At 41.8% G+C, this 6,000-nt stretch overlaps 1 protein-coding gene across 2 annotated transcripts in view; it reads right to left on the bottom strand.

Annotated features, from left to right (window-relative positions):
* TENM2 (teneurin transmembrane protein 2) overlaps positions 1 to 6,000 on the bottom strand; it is a 543,058-nt gene that overhangs the window by 191,820 nt on the left and 345,238 nt on the right. The window lies entirely within an intron of this gene.

Consider the following 6,000-nt stretch of genomic DNA (forward strand, 5'->3'; position numbering starts at 1 on the left):
CTTAAGTGCAATTCCGTATGTTGCAATAATTTACTTCTAAAGAAAATAGCGAAAAAGATTAAAGAAAACAAACACTGTACGGGTATTATGAACTGCATGCTTTAGTCATTACATCAGTTGTAGTTTTCTAGTGAACAATAATCAGAATAAGTAATATTAGTGAAATTACAACTATAATGATGTATGTTTGTTTTTAGAAACCAAAGCACATTCTGTACCTAATGAATCAAACAATAAAAGAAAACATCACAAAGGGAGAACATGTGCAGCTACACTGATCTATTTTTATATGAAACAATGAAGTATAGAAAAACTTCTGAGCCGATCAATTAACTGTAAGTTAATTAAGGCCAATATTTAAAAAATACAACAAACCCGCCCAAAACCCCAACAGACCGTTCAAGGGGGGCTAATCCCCATTGAGAACCAGGCCACACAGCCAGGAACTGAAAGCGGTGCATCCTTTCAGGCTTCTGGATGCTGAAGTTCTTATCAAAACACCTTTCACAACCAGGGGGATGTTTTAGACTCTCACGTTAAGCCATCCAAGAGAGGAGAAGTAATCATCTCTTTTCTTTTGTACAGGGAAAACCACAGGATGCTGCAGGTCAAACCCTGGCGACCGGAGGGGCGAGCTGGCACGGTGACCAGTGCCCGCGTCCTGCCTGGTCCCGCGCAGCCCTGGGCCCCGCTCCTGCCCGGGCACTGCTCTGCCGCCTGCCCGCCCCAGGGAAACGCCGTGGGAATGCCTACTCCCAACAGCAATACAACCGGGGAACAGAAGGAGAACGGAGTTTTTGGAGAGAGATGGTTAATGTTCTGAAGTGTTTCTGAGGGGCTGGGGAAGTACAGGCCGATGAAGAAGGGACAGACAGGTTTCCTGGGACTTGTGCAAGGCAAGTAGAAGTCATCCCAGGACAAGGAACTTTAAGAAGGGAATGATAATAGATTCTGAGTCCTTCACATGCTGCTTTAAATCTGGACGGAAATGTCTTTATCTGTTTTGAATGTCCGTTGCCTGAACGCTCACCCTACGGTAGTGTCAACTGCTTTAAATACAAAGAACCTTTCATGAACACATCCTAAATTTTAGGGCCATCATACGTGCTGCTCTCCTCACTATCCTTGCCTCGGCTGTGTCTTACCTAAGCTTGTAAAAGAGTGTTTAGCCCAGCAAAATCTGTGTTTAAACCCACCATTTGGACCTCCTAACCCATAAACGTCTAATCTACACCAGGTCCTGTGCCATTCCCCAACAGCATGCGGAGTAAGACACAGCAGGAAGAAAATGTGTTTGGACAATATCCACACGCTTGGCAGCTTAAGTGGAATTACTCTCCTAGGCTGTGTTCTGGCTTTAAACAAAGCATGTTTGGATTTCAATAAGTGGATATTTATGAGTGATAAAATACAAATGCGTACCCTTGTGTTAAAAATTACTTCAGAAGATTCATGTGCTTCATATCTTCTCAGCTGACTTTGGATGCAGCTTTTCCTTTTGGAGGATAAATATGGAAGAGTCATACCCACATAAACAAAAAAGTTTTGCTCCAAGAGACACACTAGTGCCCGCTATACAGAGACTGAATCTTGCAACCACAAAACCATCGAGGCTGTTCTTAAAAAGGAGCCAACTGCACATCAATAAGAATGAACAGAATTTCTGTAAGATTAAGGAAACAAGAACCCAATTCAAGCTACCACAAATTAATTTAATCTGCCTCAAGACTCATTTTCCACACAGTAAATAAAATGTACTGTGCAAAATAATCTGTGCTGAAGTAACTGAACATATACTGCAGCTGCAAAACCTCAGAAATCTGGCGTAAGATGAATGTAGTATTTAATGCAGAATAATAAAACAAATACCAATATCAACATTACATAAATATTATATAGTTCATATTAAAACACATAAAAGCTTATATATATATATAAAGTACTAACTAGGGAGCATGCACACACACTCATATGTATATATGAAAGAGATAAAAGCTTAATATGCTGCTTCTTCATAAATCTGTTTAAATGAATCAAAAGCAGAAGCTGAACACTATTGAACTTGCCAGGGATATAAAATTGGATTCACATCTGAACATCTGAGCACTTCTTTATGAGCATCTTTGCCTAAATTAAAACTTCAACAGCAGTACCTGCAAATCTGCTGAGCTCAGAAGTTCAGAAGAGTAAATCACTTGTCCCGTATTAGAAGGCTTAAAGGACTGGCACAACGTACCTTACGATACGACGTGCTCTGCGGCCTCCTGCCGATTGCTTTATTATTTGGGAGCTTAAACACAATAAGGGTCTTGATGGAGTACATGTGGCTTTTTACATCAGGGAAGAGATTTTATTTTTGATATAGCAGTTGCCAATATTGTTTGGGGAAAACTACTGAGTAAATGATGTCTTTTCTCAATTATTATAAGAATTAGGGCTTTCGTAAGAATAAACTATACAAATCTCAACATTTAGGATTTAAGGAGAAGTCTCTTAAAACCACAATGAAAATCAGAGAACTGGAAATCTGAAATACTGGTACCCTCCATGTTTGGCTGCTCTTTTTTTTTTTTTTTTTTTAAATCCTGATAAAAATTCACAAATAGACAAACATACCTAATTCTAATGAAATTTAGTATGAATTGATTGTGCTGAGCACTTCTGAAAATTCAGGGCCCGATGACCATTTAATCAACACGCGACTCTTCAAGAGATTTGCTACAGTCAAGAATATCAGCAATGTTCATTTTAAATGTGCAAATTAGAAGCTGAGTGAGGATAAACTGTGTTCTAATTAAGTAATCTGAGAATATCAAGTCTGTTCTACATATCTTTGAAGTAATCATAAGATATCCAATTGACTTATTTGGGTTTAATCAACACCAAAATGCTAAAAAAGAAAAAAAAATAAATGTTTGCTCTGTTGATTCTTTTACCCAGTAAAACAATTAAACAAATCAGGCTAGTGCAGGGGTAAAATTCAAGCTAAAGAAAGATGCAAAATACCACTTGTCTCCTTAAAAAAAACCCAAACAAAAAACCACCAAAACCCCAACAGTGAGCACAATTCTGTCACTATGGCCTTCCCTTCTGCACACACCAGGGAGAGCCCCGACCCGCAGCCCACAGCAGACCGCCCGGCACGAGGCAGGCTGAAAGCGGGTGTCCCCGCAGATCCTTCGGGAGCCGGTGCCGCTGTATCCGTACAGGCTTATTCTGGCACGCGCCTGCCAACCTCAGGGATCAGGAAAAGCCACGGGATGTCACAGCGTTACAGGTATAACAGCGATGGCTGCGTGCTCCTGAGCACACGCTTCCAAACACTGCTTCTCTCAGCTAGTTTGGCGGCTCATATCTTGCCTAGAATACAAAGTGAAACTTCAGATCTGCTTTAACATAGTCAAATTATTTTTTAAAGTTCTTCCAAGGCTTTGGTAGGCTCACTTAACACACGCACTAAATCCATGCCACACAACGATCTGAGGAGAACAACTTCAATCTCCCACCTCAGAGATTAAATTCAAAGCAGAATCAGCAGCATCCCTAATCTAAGCAAAGCAATCGCTTCCCTGCATCCCCGTTCTTTGGCAATACTACCTCAAAAAAGTAATGTAGATTGTATCTTAGTTATGCTGAATTAGCCTCTGTGCCATGATTAAATGCTAAAGAGACATATAAACACCTCCTCATCAATCCTTTTCACAAAAGAACTGAAAGAAAAAACCCAAACATATATTATTTTTCTGAAATGAGCAATGAAGCAGCTATTTCCTGACACAGCTAAACAATAGAAGTACTGAACATAAAAAGACAACGAAGCCGATGTATTAAAAGAAAAAAATAATTAAGTAAACCCACAGAAAATCTTTGTTAGCCAGCATTAGAAACCCAGTCGTCAGTACTCCCGGTTCTTTATTCAAATAACTCTACCACACTGTTTTCTCAAGGAAACCACATCATCTGCGGTCACAAGGAGTAACAGGTTTTTCACAGAACCACAGGGCCACCTTCCAAGCTAAATTCCTCTTCAAAGGCAGATCACATTACTCGGAGTCGGGAAGCAAAGAAAGCACTGAAACACCCGGGGACGCGATACAGTATCAGAAGGAGCTGCCGTCCCCACGGCCAGCTTTCGCCCTGGGATTTGAGCCTGCTGGGGTGGAACCGGGGTTCCCTCCCAGCAATACAGGCTCTGTTTTATGCTACGTCTGCTTCAGTTCTTCCATTTGCTTGCTTTAATTCTCTACATCATTTTGTGCAAGGACATAGTTAAATGGAATCTAAATGTTCTGAAAATGTTTTCAACATATGCTGTGAAGAAGCAAGTTATCTCGCTCATAACCATGGATATCATTAACTCTCTCTCTTGTTGTTGTAAACCCAAAACATTTGCCAGGTGTTCCTTCTTTTGTCCGCATGTTTTTACAGTGTTTGAGGCAAGAATAGGTTGAATGACTGGCTGTCATCCCAGACTGTACATATCAAACTGAAAATTCAGCAAACGCGCGGTATAAAATTGTAAGTCACTTATCAGTCTCTGCCAGTGCACTGCAGCCATCTCCTCAGCACAATATTAGAATAGAAAATTAAATGTTGCTGTGGTGAAAAAGAAACAACAAAACCAAACAAAAAATACCCTATTACTTACCCACAATATCCAGATAATCACGGGGAAGGGGAAAGGTGGCTTAATGGATGAAGTCTAAGACTTTGTTACAGTGCCTCCATCCTACTGTGACCGAGCCAGCCCTTGAGCGGCTGCGGCTGAATCACTTCTTACCTATACACCTCTTCATCCATAACCTTCGCAGGAGTGCTGACGCTAAATTACCTTACGCTTACGAGGCAACCGGATCCCACTGCAGCAGCAGCCAGTGAAAGGCTCCGTGCCTGCGGGGCGCGAGCTCATCCTGCGGGAGGCAGGAGCAGCAGCGGCCAGAGGAACCCCGCCAGACCTGAGGCCTTGCTGTGGGCACGGAGCGCCGCTGCTACTCCCTCACGCTCCCCAAACCAGAGGTGCCGAAACGCTCTCTGCTGACACCCGAGTGCATCTGGACAGAATCAGACTGCTTGCAGCAGGAGTATTGTTCTCAGCACTGCTGGAGCCAAAGAAATGGCAGATCTGGTCTCTGTAGCGGATGGGTTGGTTGTGCATACTCATGTAAGCGAAGGCAAAGATGTAGAACCCTCCACCAGGAGTCTAACCTGAGGGATTGCAGTCATATAACCAATTTTCTCAAGTGAGGGTCACCTACAAAAAGGTTAAAAATCACTGCCCTACAAAATAGTATTATTTGAGATAACATATACCAATTGTATTTTCTGAAATACATCACTTAAATATTCATTATCACACTGCATGAGGTGCACTGGCTGCATAAAATAATGGCTGGTCAATAGCAAAACACATCACTTCATAATAATGCCTTATGTGGACTCGTGTCCTGTATGTGTGTGTGTATATATACATAAAGACAGGAATACTATTTCCACTTCTACATACTGTAAGAATGAGTCACAGAGAGGTTAAAGAAAAGAGTCTTCTTTCCAATTAAAAAACAATCATAGAATCATAGCATGATTAGAGTTGGAAGGGGCCCTAAAGATCATCTAGTCCCACCCCCTGCCCTGGGCAGGGCCACCCCCCACCAGCCCAGGTTGCTCCAAGCCCCGTCCAACCTGGCCTTGAACACCTCCAGGGATGGGGCAGCCACAGCTTCTCGGGGCAACCTGCCCCAGGGGCTCACCGCCCGCACAGGGAAGAATTTCTTCCTAATATCCAATCAACTGTTTCATTTAGTTTTCCAATAACGAAATAGATATAAAACGTATTTCAGAGAGACTAAGGGTGTATTTATCTTCTTTCACTTAGATATACAACTTTTGTCTGAAGGCACTGATGTTAAGAATAACTAAAAATAAAAGCATACATATATATTTCTAAACAGTAAAGTTTATCATAACCATGGAGCATTTCAGTGCAGAATGCTAAATGTCACT

Source organism: Charadrius vociferus, unplaced genomic scaffold, assembly GCF_000708025.1.
Source record: "Charadrius vociferus isolate BGI_N301 unplaced genomic scaffold, ASM70802v2 scaffold108, whole genome shotgun sequence".
NCBI classification, from domain to species: domain Eukaryota; kingdom Metazoa; phylum Chordata; class Aves; order Charadriiformes; family Charadriidae; genus Charadrius; species Charadrius vociferus.